General features: G+C 54.8%; 1 protein-coding gene across 1 annotated transcript in view; it reads right to left on the bottom strand.

Annotated features, from left to right (window-relative positions):
• The window catches only part of Chst3 (carbohydrate sulfotransferase 3), a 33,209-nt gene extending 19,268 nt beyond the window's left edge, over positions 1-13,941 (bottom strand). Inside the window, exon 1 of the mRNA XM_063238643.1 lies at positions 13,803-13,941. The gene's annotated coding sequence lies outside the window, so the exon portion shown is untranslated. The remainder of the gene's footprint in view (positions 1-13,802) is intronic.
• Between the last annotated feature and the right edge of the window lie 365 nt (positions 13,942-14,306).

Here is a 14,306-nt window from a genome sequence, read left to right as displayed (position 1 = left end):
TGAATTCCTGTGAGCAGTTACTGCTCCCCCAGCTCCCTAGCACCAAACCTCAGTGCTAGGGCTTGTTCAATGCGTGCCTGTGGAACTGGACAGAACTGAACGGCTCCTGGGGCCCACGGGGCGGGGGGTGGGATGGGAGGAGGAAAGGGACGGGGTTTCTCACTGCTGCACCACAGCCCAAGAATGAGGTTCTGTGGGCAGTCAGGTCAAGGCATCCGAGTCAACCTCACACCCAGAAACGGCTGCCTGGGAGGCTGGAGTCCTTTCCAGTCCCCAGAGTCCAGTGGAGGGGGCCAGGCCGGGCAGAGCTCCCTCATCAACGGGCCATTGTTACTGGAACAGAGGGGCTCTGTGCCCACTTCACACTCTCCTCCCTGCAGAGCTGCTCCCAGCTGGGCCGGCTGCAGGGCTGTGCGTCCAAGGAGGGGCCAGGGGCCCAAGGCCCTGGAGGATCGCAGTGGGGGCTGGTCCCCGGCTGAGGAGCCAGGCAGTGTGTAAAGCCCTTCTCTGAGGCTGGGTTCCAGCCAGAGCCGGGAAGCCAGGGACACCCAGCGACCCCACCAGACCCCACCCCAGCAGGCCATCGGAAATGGAGTTCCCCATGGGGCGGTCATGTGTGACCCACCTTCTCCCCCTAAGAAACAAAAGGGTGAAATCCGCAGGGTCAGGGCAGCTTTCACTGCTCTGAGAAGGCTGGGAGAGTTTCATGTTCCAGGATTTGGGAGGGAAGCTTCCCAGCCAGAGCTGGGCATCAATCTCTTTCTGGTTCGCAGGTCTTCTCTACATTAAGCACTCGACATGAGCAGTATGAGCTGGATTTTAGGAACGTGGTGTCAAAGATCTCACAGAGGACAGGTGCCTGGCATCCTGGAAACACTGAGTGCCACCCTCCTCATAGATTCTCATCTGCTCAAGGTAAGCAACGCCTACCCTGAGCCCACCAGAGCCCTTGCAAAGGACAGACAGCCCGAAGAAGGTGGCAGGACAGCCTACCCCAAAGTGGGGTCCCAACGGCACCAGTGACACCTGGCGACTTGGTGGAAATGCAAATCCTGGGTCTGCCCCGTCAGTATAGGGGTGCAGAGGGGGAGCAGTTTCCAAGGCTCTGCAGGTGGGTCTGCCGCCCACCAGCCAGGGTGGACCACTGTGCTGGAGAGAGATTTTCCAGCCTGAAGCTACACTACCACTTCAGTAGGGCAGGTAATCTTTTTCTCTTCCTCCTCCTTCTTCCTCTTCTTCTTTCTCTTTCTTTCTTTTTTTTTTTTTTTTTTTTTTTTTTGTACCAGGGAATTGAACTTATGACCTCGAAGTTGCCAGGCAGGCACTTATGCCTCTGAGCTAAATCCCCAGCCCCACCTTCTTCTTTTTTTTTTTTTCTTCTTCTTTTTTAAGATAAAATAGTATTGTGCAAAATAGAAAATACTGGTGCCTCATGTGTAATAAGGATAAATATGGGTTTCACGCAGCTTTTGTTCTGTGTCAGAGGTTTTGGACCAGAAGTTTGAAAACCACTCTTTTAGAGCTGAATGTGCTCATTGAGCCTGGTTCCCCTTTGGTCACTGGACTGAATGAGGTTTTAAAGATCACAGTGCGACAGTGCCCCACCCCCTCACAGTGCAGCCAGGCAGTGGGGGACAGATGAGAAGGACAGCTTTCGCGACAGATGGCTTCTTCTTTACAGCCTGAGCCTAACGTTAAACCAAACAGTGCATTTTCCCCATGTGCCTAAAACTTCCTGTACACACACACACGCACACACACACACACACGACACACGGAAGGGGTCTACAGTTAAGGAGACCACACAGCCAGCGGCTGACATCTGGGGGGCTGGGGTGATGCACAGCATTCCTCCCCTTATTCATTGTATTAAATTCTGCATACTCAACCTCTATCATTATTAAAACAACAAAGTCACTGCTTCAGAAAAGTTCAACTCCCCCCAACGTCTGTCACTCTCACTTCCTTAGAAAGTCCTTTTGTGCCTTTATGCCAGCTTGGTGGGGCGGTGTGGTCCTTCCCACCACCCTCTCCTGCATTATCCCCACGAGAAATGGAGGGCGGTTCAGTGGAGCTAAGTGTCCTGCCCAAGGTCACGCTCCTGGTAATGAGAGGCTGATGGTGACAGACAGGGTTCCCCCACCCCCGGCCCAGCACGATCCTCCCCTGCCACCATCCATGTCTACCTGGCACCACTGTGATCACGTGACTCTCACCTCGTGAGAGCTGCGTGCCCCTGTGATTGCCATGCAGCACTCAATACATACAAAAGAGGAAAGGAAGAACTCGAGGAAGTAGAAAGGAAAAGAATGGAGAGACTACAGACACCTGATGGAAAAATACGGTGTATTCAAATTTTAAAACTTACTACAGCCAAAGACACGTTGCTATTAACCCCAAACACCAGCACACCCCCGCCCCAAACACACTTACCCCACTGTCCTGGCCACTTTCTGAAGCCCTTCTGCAAGTGCTCTTTTGTGAGTGTCTTTAGCTGTTCTGTTGTGGCTGCCTTGGTGTCCTTGATCAATTCAAATAATTCACCATTCAGGGTCATTTTAATTTGAGGGAAAAGTCAGAAGTCCCACGGTCCCAGTTCTCAGGAACAGGTGGACAGGCCACGCCATCTCGTTTTATGAGCCTGCCTCACTGGACAGCCCTTGGCAGCAGCATTCACCGTATTTTTGAACACATCTTGTAAAGATTCTCAGGACAGAAGACTTTCAGAACTGCTTTGAAGGCGGAAAGCACAGTGGAACGTGTGCTTGAAGCCAGTGGGAGTATTCTAGGGGGATTAGTGACCATGTCTTCTATGATGTTAATTTTAAAAATTTAAGAATTCATCCTATTTTTCCATCACGCCTTGTATGCCTTCAGGCCTGAGGAGCTTCCCTGACACAGCCCTTACAGGAGCAGCCTGGGCAGGGGTACAGCCATCACCCCACTGTGCCAAACGGGCTGCTGGAGGCCATGTCTGAAGGCTCCCTAGCGATGTGGTGGGACAGCTGTCCTCTGGTGTGACAGGACCTTCTGCACTTGCCACAGGCTGCTCCCCTCTGGAGCCTCCTGCACAGCACCTGGACCTACCCTGGCTGTGGGTGACCTGGAACCGCCCCACGGGACCCTCTGGTTAGATGACCTGGGGAAGGACAGGTCGCCAGTCCTGAGCAGGGGCCCCTTCCTGGGGAGCCTGATAGCACTGGGTTAGGAGCCTGAAATGTGTGGAGGTTCCCAGCCCGGCTGAGTCTCCTCCTGCCATGTGACTTGGCTGAGCTCCTCCCTCACCAATGGTGACACAATGCTATCTCAGAGGTCACCAAAAAGCTGAAACGGGACATTCCCTATAAACTGGGTGCCTGGCCCAGAGCAAAGTAATTGAGGCAAGAGCAGGATCATCACTATCTATAGACTCCTCCTGGAGTGGCTCGCAGCCAGTGCGTAGGGGGCTGTTTTTAAAAGTCTGGCTTCAAGGACTTTGAATGAGCAGTCTGGCCAAGCCCCAGGGGTGGCCTCTGCCTTGCAAGGCAAGAGGGTGCAGGGATGTGGCTCAGTGGTAGACTTCTGCCTTGCATGCACCAGGTCCCAGCACCACACACAAAAAAGCCCCCAAAACAATATTTGCCAGGCACAGTGGCACACACCTATAATCTCAGCAGGAGAGTCACTATGAGTTTGAGGCCAGCCTGGGGTACAAAATGAGTTTGAGGCCAGCCTGAACTACACAGCAAGACCTGGCAAAAAATAAAAAAGGGGCCAGAGGACATAGCTCAGTGGCATACGCGCTGCCTCACAAGCATGAGGTTGTGAGTTTGATCTCTGATACCAAGAAGGGGCAGGTGGCTGTTCTTAGAAGCTGCAGACAGGCTGGAGCTGGCCCCAAAAGGGGTGGGAGCAGGGATGGACAGAAGGATGAGGGATGTGGGGCCTCCCCTGCCTATGTGGGAGAAGCCAAAGGTGACTTTGGGGGCTGGGTTGGACCAGAAGCAATTACATAACAGTCCTTGGGCAGCGCTGGACTCTGCAAGAGGCCTGGATGCTATTTCCAGGCCAGATTCTCTTTTTGAAACAGGATCTCATGATATAGCCCAGGCTGACCTTGAACTTGTGTGGATCTTCCTGCCTCAGCTTTCTGAGTGCTGGGATTATAAACGTGCGCCACTACACCCAGCTCAGGCCAGATTCTTTCCCAGACTGTGCCTTAGAATGGAACAGGGAGTCCAACCCCCTGAGTAAGGTTTGAACTTTAAAACTCAACCGGAGCTGGGCCTGGTGGTACACACTCATGCTCCCAGCCCTTAGGAAGCTGAGGCAGGGAGATTGTTAGTTTGAGCCCTGCTTGGGCAACAAAACGACTTAGCTCAGTGGTACAGCACTCGCCGAACATGCACAAGGCCCTGGGTTGGATCTCCAGCAACCTCTCCACCAAGCTAATTAACTAAAGTAAAATAAGAAATAAAACTGGACAATTTAAGAGCTGCTTACACACATGAAACTGGTATTACTGGTTGCCTCTGGGTATCTGAACCAGGCACGGGAAAGAGAATTAGCTCTGTATTTTTTTGTACCTTTTCCACTTTGTACCATGAACAGGTATTACTGACATTATAAAATTTAATAAAATTAACAATAAAAAGTAGTTTCCAGTTTTCTACCTAGAGTTAGAGACAAAGTTCTCTGGAGCTAAGACTGTCCTGTTCTAGAAAAGTAATTTCAACAGAACTTTGCACTGAAGCACAGAGGTAAAGACAAAATCCTTTACCAGCAAGCAAGTCTGAGTACAACAAGCAGCTAAAAATCCCCAAAACTCTCGAAAAAGCCCGCCTTGTCTGCAAGGAAAGTGACAACGGTCACAAACCATTACTGTCAGGTGGCTGATGGGCTGAGGTAGGGGACCGGTTTGGGCTCTGCCTCCCTCCCAAGGGGAAGGACCGGCCACCCCTAAAGCCCTCAGGAGGAGGTGCCTCTTGGAGGAGCCATTATGGGACTTCCAAGCAGAATTTCCTTAAGGGCCTGGGAGACTTCTGAGGGGAGAGACCTCCAGGGGACCTTGTCCACTGTCTGGTAGGAGTGATGGTATGGTGTGGCCAGGTGGGTGATTTCTGGGCCAGGATCCCCTGGAGGTTGCCAGGACCTGAGTGGCATGGGACCCCAGGGAGAAGGCACCTGCCCACGAAGGCTGAGGAGTGACCGATGGCCTCAGAGGTGCCCCAGGGAAATAGACCTCATAGCCCAGGGAGAACACAGCAACCGTGTGACTGCACAATGAATCCCAAGTACAGGGACAGAGAGGTCAGCACCAACCACTGCAGCTCAGTGTCAGGGCAGATCTCCACCCCCGGAAGTAACTGGCCTTTAGTTACTTTATTCTTCTCCTCCTTCCACTTGCTGGGGCTCAGCAGCCATCAATCCACTCCAGCCTCAGTGTCCTCCCTGGAAACTGGGCCCAACCCAGCAGTGCTCTCCTCGGCTGCCTGGCAAGGGCAGCGGCAGCTGCAGCAGCCTGGTACCCATGCCTACAGCCTACGCCAAAGGAGCTGGCACCCGTCCCAGCCTGACTCACGTTCCTCTTCCAGGTCTGGCCCCAAGGCAGTGCCTGTGCCACTTCCCGAGGGGAGCGTCAGCAGACATTTGAAGAAACCTTGCGCCAATATGGCCACATCCACAGTGCTTGTGCGGCCAGGGAAGCTGGGAACTCTCTGCCACCCTCTGCGGGACCCACAGTCTCCAGGAAGCCTGAGAGGGACCACCTGCGGTGGAAACTGCCGGCCTCCCGTCTGAGGTGCAATGATGGACAGAGCTAGGCGGTGCCCACCTGCTGGGGGCACCGGGACTGCAGAGTGGCTGCGTGCACATCTGCAGTCGGGCAGCAGGGCTCTAGATTCTGGTTGTGTGACCGTGTGCAAGTCGCCTAACCTCTTTGGGTCTCATGCTGGCATCTATAACACAGGACTGGCTTCATGGGTCACACGGATGCTGACACAAGAGTCCTCAGACATTCAAATGAACCCAGGCAGGGTGGGGAAGTGGGGGACAGAGGCTAGGCAGGGGAGCCAGGGCAGGAAGTGGGGTGGAGGGGCTGACACGGCCCTGCTGCCTGGGGAAGAGTCCCCGTGTAGGACCTGGGCCCTGGGGTCACCTGGAGACACAGGGGGCAGCGGCAGGTGGGCGGCAGCCAGTGACTCAGTGGTGTCATGTTTTCTCCAGATGAGTCAGTGGCTGCCCCAGCTATGAATGGTGAGCTGTGTGCTGTGGCTTCCAGGCTGCGCTGCCCTCCCGGCTGACCTGGCATCCCTTTCCGTCCCTAGCACTGCCTGTCCTCCCACCCTAGGGACCTGTGGCTACAGCACCCGTGATCTGCTCCTGACTACAGCCCCAGCCTGACGCACCGCCTGTGCTGCCTGGGCTGCAACTCTCTAGCCAAGAGAAGATCCAAGTGCTACACAGCCCTGGGTGCCCTGCCGAGGCTAACTGCAGGGCTCCCAGCTGTGTGGCCTTGGGCAGGTCCCCCTGCCTCTCTGGGCCTTGGCCTCCTCATGTGCACACAGAGACGTTGCTGGCATCTTGTGGGCTGTATGAAACTTAATAAAAAGACAAAGTGGACGTTCAGGGACTCTTGGGATCTGACCTCAATTGGCTTTTCTAACCAGGTATGGTAGCACACGCCTGCAATCCTAGTACTCAGAAGGCTGAGACAGGAGGATCTCCACCAGTTCAAGGCCAGCCTGAACTACAAAGTGAAAATTTATCTCAAAATTTTTTTTCTTTACTACTCTAACTTTATTAAAGTTTATGTATAGTCTTTGTGTGTGTGTGTGTGTGTGGGTGTGTGCCAGGAACTGAATTCAGGACCTCATGCTTGCCAGGTAGGCTCACTGCACCACTGAGCTAAATTCCCAGCCCCTGTAATCTTTAAAACCCAGCACATGCACCCACACATACACACATCTTTATAGAAAACAGCTCACCGTTCTTGGTGCCGTGTGCCGGGCACTGACTGCAACAAGGATTCTTATAAAAATGTATTAGTGCAAAAATGGAACACAGAGAGACTGGGCAACTCTGCCATGGTCACACAGCCAGTAGAGAGGAGCAGGCTTTCCCGTGCAGGCAGCCCCGCCCTGGAGATCGTGAATGTCTGTACCCAGACTCTCCCCTCCCTCATCCCTTTCTCTTCTGCGTGCATCCTATAAATCCCAGGTCAGCCCGGCTGGGCTCCTCACCATCCTCGGGGAGGCTGAGGCAGGCGTGGGGAGGCCGCCACTAGGGCTTTCAGCAGGAGCAGGGAACACTGGAGCCAGGCAGAAAAAGGAGGGAAAGCTTGGCCAGCGGCTGGAAAGAAGAAGCTATGGCCTCGGAGTTGTAGACGCTGAGCACAGGCGAGGGCTGGTAAAGGCAGAGGCTCTCTGGGTGTGGTGGTTCTGTCTGTAATCTCAGCACACGGGAGGCTGAGGCAGGAGGATCATCTGGGCTTATGAAGTGAGTTCAAGGCCAGCCTGAACTATTTTAGCAACCCCCATCCTCCCCACAAAAGGAAGATCAAAAAAGAGAAACAGCATCTCAGATGAAAATAAACTGGGACCTTGAGCTCAGCTTTTCTCTCTGCAGAGGACCACTTCCGCCTGTGGCTCACACACTCCGGGTCTCCGATCTTGGGGCCTTTTTAGACACAAGCGGCTGTCCTCAACCCACAGGGCAGGTGCTGCCGCTTGGCTCTCAGTTCCCAGAGAGAACTGGGCTCAAAGCTCCACCCATGTGGTTGGAGTTGTGAAGTTTCTTGCTGAAAATCAGCGCTGTCACAGCCAGGGGGTGGCCCGGCTTGTTTTGAAAACATTTCCTCAGATAGCACTGCTTTGGCACAGGAATATTAGCACTTTCCAGAGTCCCGCAGATGGCGAGGCAGCTGGAGAGGAGAGAGAAGAGGAGGCAGGAGCAGCCAGGGCCGCTCCGGAGCTTGGCAGCCTGCGGGCATGGCAGGTGGCGTCTAACACAGGGGCCCTGTGAACCAGAACTTTCCTCAGAAATCTGGAGGGTTCTCCAGCTGACATCTGGGCCCCCAGCCCGCCTTGTGTAAAATCCCCACTGCAACAGAAGTAAATAAACCTTGGGGAGTCAGTGCCCACACTGTCTCAAAACAGTGAGCTGCCTGCAGCCTATATGTCCTGTAACAGATGAATGGATAAAGAAAATGCAGCGTTGGTTCAGTGGCAAGTGTGAAGTTGTGAGTTTGATCCCCAGAACCAAAAAAAAAAAAAAAAAAAAAAGTATTATTGTCTGCCATAAAAATGGATAAACCTGAGTTATCTGCAGGAAAATGGATGCACTTTGGGTCATAATGACAAGTGAAATAAATCGACACACAAACTTAGCTAAAAATCACATGGTTTCGAGCCGGGCATGGTGGCTCATATCTCTGTAATCCCAGCACTGGGGAGGCTGAGGTAGGAGGATCCTTGCGAGTTCAAGACCAGCCTGGGCTACAAAGTGAGCTCAAGGCCAGCCTGAACTGCAGAGAGAAACCGTGTCTCAAAAAGACAAACAAACAAACAAAAAATCACATGGTTTGCCTTGTATGAGAAACCCAAAGTATAAATAATTTCAAGGACAAAATAAAAGATCGATGCAGTGAAAGGAAACTGGGAGACATCTTCTGCAAATGGGAAGGGGACCAAGAAGTGGACAGAGCAGGAGGGCAAGTGACAAGAGCTGAGATACGGGGTGTGTGTGGACCAACGAAAAGTCTAGTCTTTATGTACTACAAACGCGTACTAATAAAAATTTAGAAAGTTCTAAAAAGTTGGCATTTTAGTTACAAAAACAAAACAATGGGCTCCCTGAGGGAAGATGAGATTGTCTTCGTTGATGTTATTTTTGTTTTGTTTTGAGTGAGGGTCTCAATTCGTAGTCTTAGCTGGCCTTGCACACGGCTGGCCTGGGGCTTGTGCATACCCTCCTGCCTCATCCTCCCTAGTGTTAGGGTTTTAGGCATGGAACACCATGCTTGGCTCCAGATTATCTTTTTAATAAATTTTAATTAGAGCCTGGCAGACATCCTGAAGAATACATGCGAAGTACTGACTCCATTTGTGAAGCCCATGAATAGCTGGGGCACAGCATGTGTGTGTGGAAGGCTCAAGGAGTAACACAGGACCAGCTGTCACTTCCACGCTCCTTACAAACTTAGCTCACAACCGTCAGGCATAATAGGCTACTGTTGCCCTCTCTCTTTTACAGATTAGAGACCATAAAAGCCCAGAGAGACCAAGCAACTCACTCAAGACCACACAGCAGAAGCCTGAGCATTCTAGCTTTTGAATTTGTATTCATACCTATTGCATAGTTTGCTTTTGACTGTGTCTTTGTGTTTTCAGAGCTGTGTGTGTATGTGTGTGTGCAAACACTTGTGCCTACAAATGCTGCTTCAGTGTTTCTCAGTATGCCTGGCTGTTGACTTGAAATATTGTAGGGGGCAAAGCTGAATGTATTTGTGAGCTTTGCACATCTGTGCCCACAATGATCTGCGTGCTGGTCTGTGGGGAACGGGCTGTGCAGCCCTCCCGCCGCCCCTGCTCCCCCACACCTGTCTCTGGCAGCCTGGCCTCACAGCAGGAGACCTGGCAGTCCTTGGGACCCGCCTTAACAGACCCCAGGAGCTTCCAGCTTGCAGACCCAGTGGACACAGCCCCACACAGTGCCCTGGAGGTGGGTCCCTGCACCCAGAACTTTCTTCCAGATCCTCCCTGCACGCTGCATCTGGAGTTCGCCACCAAGTAGACTGCCTTTCGTTATTAGATGAGGGGGACTCTACCTCCTATCTCAGTCACAGAAGTGCCTGAAACCCCAGCGTGACCTCACGCTGCCACCGCCCCTGCCGGAGTAGATAGGGATCCTGCCAGAAACAAAGCGATTCAGACACTTGCTGGAGCAGGAAGCCTACAGAGAAATGCCTGTGTGGGTTTTGAGGGTTTCTTTGCAGGTGGGGGACAGAGACCAGACCCAGAAAATCAGCACTAAATTGATGTCCAGAAGAAAAGCTTCCTCAGCTGCCATAAATCTGCAGCCAAGCCCCATCCAAGTCAAACTTGCCCACCAACCTGTTTTCTCAGAGCAAGGAGGCTCAGGACTTACCGGGTCCAGGGCATGCTTTCCTGCCACGTGTCCCCCCTCCCGCAGCCACCAGCAGGACTGGCGGGCAGAAGGGGTGCTCTGACTTTTGAGGCCGCCACAGGCAGAGAGGAGGGGCCAGGTGTGGCGGGGAGGACAAATCAGGACATCAGGTTGGCCCTGAGGTGCTTGTTTATTTGCAGCCTGCAGGGAAGCTGAGCTGGAGACTGGCTTGTTGACTTTACATACTTTTCCTCCAAATCCTTTCCACAGAGTCCTCCCCAGTCCCAGAGATAAATTCCCAGGTCCCAGGGAAACCCACAGCCCCTCAGCACACAGCCATCTTTGTGAGGAGGTGAGGGGTGTGGAGGAGGAGGGACGGTGGGGGTGGAGATGCAAAGGTACTCCAGAGCCTGCCTTTCCCTGCACCCGGGCAGGGGACCAGGAGCAACCAGCCAGATTCAGGGCGATGGAGACAGAAGGCAAAAGAAACTGTCTGGGCCTGCCAGGGGCCACTCCACGCCCAGCCGAGGAATCCACACACTTGGGGAGGGCCAAGCCGCATCCTACCCAGAGAACAGATGAAACTAAGTCTTTCTCTTAAGGGACAAAGAGGACCTGTTTCTCTTCCTCCCTCCGAGCCAGGGTGCCCACAGGTAGGCTCGCTCTGGTACAGTGACTTTCCAGAAGAGGTCTTAGGTACTACCAAGGCTCAGATTTGAGATCCTCCTGCCTCAGCTGCCCAGAGACTGGGATGACAGATATGTGCTACTGTGCCTGGCTGTCAACCTTTCTTACTATAGATGCCTATGTCAGAGGCTCTGGGGTGGATAAAATGAGGACCCTACTCCAGCAGAGGTGACCCACTCAGGCCTTGGGGGCAGGGCATACACACCCACCAGCCTGAGAAGCACCCACTAGCCTGGGAACCTGCAGGGTGCCCTAAGGCAGTGTGGATGCAGTGCCCAAGTTCCAACCCCATATTGTCCCTTTCTAGCCGCATCTCCTCATGTGTACAGCAGACACCACATGACTGCCGTCCCTCTGCAGGGCATGAAAGTGCAGCCAAGCTGCATGGCTCTCATCTCCCCTGGCTCCCTGGCTCTTCCCTCTGTCTTCTGATGCCCAGCTCTCCGGGACACAAGTTAGGCTGGAAGGCCAGCCGGACATGGCCCCTTATATTCACCAGGTCTGTGACAAACAGAAGTGGCAGGTGAGAGTTAATTTCTCAGGTAAGCAAGTCTTTTGGGGAAAGGAAGATGGTGACCCAGTCAGGGACAGACAGGTGGCAATTCTTTCCCACCCGGGGAAAGTCTGTCCTCTTCCCAGATGAGCAGTGACTCACCTCTCACCATGTCCCTCAATCACCCCCGAGCCTCCACTGTTTCCTGGCCCCAGCTCATCAGACTCTCCAGCAGGCCGGTGCCACCCAGCCTTTGATTCCCATGGCCTTCGGTGTGAGCCAGGCTCGGCAGGGTGTGTGGAAAAACAGGGCTGGGTTGGAAGCTCCAGGACCACGTTAGTAGGCAGCACCTGTGTTGCTTCCTGTCGCCATGGAGAACTAGCTTAAAGACAGCCAGTGTGGTGGAGACAGCATGGTTCTGGAGTCAGACATTTCAGGTTCAAATCCGGCTCTGCCTCTCATCAACTGTGTGCCTTTAAAAAAGGTACTTCACTTCTCAGAACCTTGGTTCCCTCATCTGCGGAAGGGAGAGGAGATCCTAAACTCACAGGGATGTATAGTAATAGCTTGATCAGATCACGTCTGAGGTGCTTCTGCTTCCCAGAAGGCTCTATAGAGGAGGAAAAGTGATGTGAGGAAGGGAGGTGCACACCTATAATCCCAGCACTCAAGAGGCTGAAGCAGGAGGATCACTTTGAGTTGCAGGCCAGCCTGGGCTACATAAATAAGTTCAAGGCCAGCCTAAACTGCAGAGTGAAATCCTGTCTTAAAAAAACAGTATACACTGAAACACACCAGCCCCCTCTCATCTGGGGTTGTAGTCCTCAGCACAGCGCATGTCCTTTGCTAACTGCAGCGTTTAAAAGCTTGAAATGCACACTACACCTCCTCAGGGTTGAGGGGTAGGAGCAGGGAGTGACATGTGTCATTTTGATGACATGCCTATGCTGCCCCCATATCTCTGTGCATTCTCAATCCTAAAAATACTGAGTTCCAGGAACCGCGGATGTTTCTGCTCTTGGAGAAACACATGCCAGCTGGCAAAGAACTCACCAAGTGCCCATGTGCTATTCAGTAAGGGGACAGCAACCACCCCTCCACCTGCCACCATCCCAGAGCCAGGCCCCTGCTGGAGGACAGCTCTTAGAGCACCCATGAGCCTCCTGTCCAGCCAGGCCAGCAGGAGCTAGGAAGAGGAGCAACTGCCACCAAATATGGGGGGATGTGAGTTCTCTCTGCCCTCACGGCCACCCCCTCTCAAGTCAGCAGGCGAGGGAGACTGCTACAGGTCTAGTCATTCTGAAACCCCAGAGTCTGCCGAAGAGCACCCTCAGTCCCCAGCACAGCCAAATGCAGAAAAGCAACTTTTCCTGTTGCCTCCTGAATAGAAGGCAAAGGTGGAATTCACTGGCCCAAACAGAGGAGGTGGGGCTTCCAGAGGCCGCTCAGGGACCCTTCTTCTTTCTATAAGCCACTACCTACTACCACCCGAGGCCCACCTGAGGGGCCCAAGGTGAGTCCGATTACACACTAACCATTGGTGCCTTAACTCCTCACCCAGTGCCCCCTGGGCCAGGCACTGCACTGGGCCCAGGAGAGTCCGTGGATCACCCTTGCCCCGGGAAATCAAATACAATTTCAGGTGCAAGGACCATAAAGGTCTTCCTGACACCCTTGGTTTCTCCCTGATCTGGATCCCTGGATACTTTCTCCAGTCCATAGCTCAGCACCCAGGCTGGAATCTCCAATGCCTTGAAGTCCCTTGAGGAAGCCCATCCGCTAGGCGGACGGGTCTCTACCTCCTCCCAAGGCCCTGTCACCACCGCCACCCCGTCTTGCGCGGCCCGGCCTGCAGCCTTTTCCAGTTGCTCCAGGCGCCTAGCATGCCGCCCCGAGTTTATGAATCACTCCCTCCTGTCGCCGGCCTCGCCTCCGGAAGAGCTGCACACACCCAGACACATCGCCCAGACAGACACCCTGAGTTTCCACCCCAAATCCTCCCGCAGAACCCCGAGGACCAGCTGTAACGTTTCTCCTCCCCACGCCTCGGCCTCCGGCCGTCACTCTTCAAAGCCCAGGCGTCCTGGCCTCTGCCTGGGGCACTTGGGCGGGGGACGGTCCGTCTCATTGGAGGGCTGCGGGGCTGCAGACAAAGACGGTATATTAACCGTGAGGCCCAAAGACAAGGCCGATTTCAACGCCCCGAACCCCGCGCTCCCACAAGTGTGCATCTGGGTGGGTGGCAGGCGCGTGGTCGGGCTGCGCACGCGAAGCTCTGCGAACAGTACGCGCGGCGTTTGCGGTTCCCGGGAGGAGACGCGTGTGCCTGCAGGGTGGAAATCGGGGTCCCGCGGGATGTGGGCGCAGCGTGGGGTGTTCCTTAAGCCGGGACCTCCCTCTCCAAGCCTCCGATCGCTCTCTTCTTCCAAAGTTTGGCGCGCTCGCCAGAACGCGCAAGGCGCGCTCCGGCCGCTTCCCCGACCCTGGACGAGGTTCCGGGACCCAGAGCTGCACTTACCAGGATCACCGAACCTCCTCCGACCCGGGCGGATCCGCTCTCCCCCACCGGCGTCCAGCGCGGGCCGCATCCGCTCGCGACTCGGGCTCCGCGCCGGGCTGCGCGCGCTCCCCGGGCGGCGCGGGGGCGGAGGGCGGAGGGGCGGCGCGGCCGCGGGTCCCCGCGCCGGGGGAAGCGGCGCCAGGCGGACGCCGTCCTGCGCGGCTCGGGGATCGGTCCTCGCCCGCGCCCGCCCCGCGGTGGCCGAGCCGGCGAGCGGGCCGCGGCCACGGTGGATTCCTGAACCGCGTCCAAGGCGCCGGGGAGCTCCCCCTTCCCCTGCTCCTCCTCCCCGCCTCACCCCACCCAGCTCCCACCCCCGTAACTTGGGCGCCTTAGGCGAAGTTGGCGATGCCCTGGCCGCCCGCCACCCGGACTTCGGTGACGAAGGGGAGGAGCGAAAGGGAGGGGGCCCGCCCCGCCCCCGGGGGCCGCACTCCTTGGGACCCTCTAAGGGCCTTTGTT

The sequence above is a fragment of the Cavia porcellus genome, unplaced genomic scaffold, assembly GCF_034190915.1.
Source record: "Cavia porcellus strain 051 isolate PalLab524CR breed Dunkin Hartley unplaced genomic scaffold, mCavPor4.1 scaffold_28, whole genome shotgun sequence".
In the NCBI taxonomy this organism is placed as follows: Eukaryota; Metazoa; Chordata; class Mammalia; order Rodentia; family Caviidae; genus Cavia; species Cavia porcellus.
This window is presented reverse-complemented; position numbering and strand designations above follow the sequence as displayed.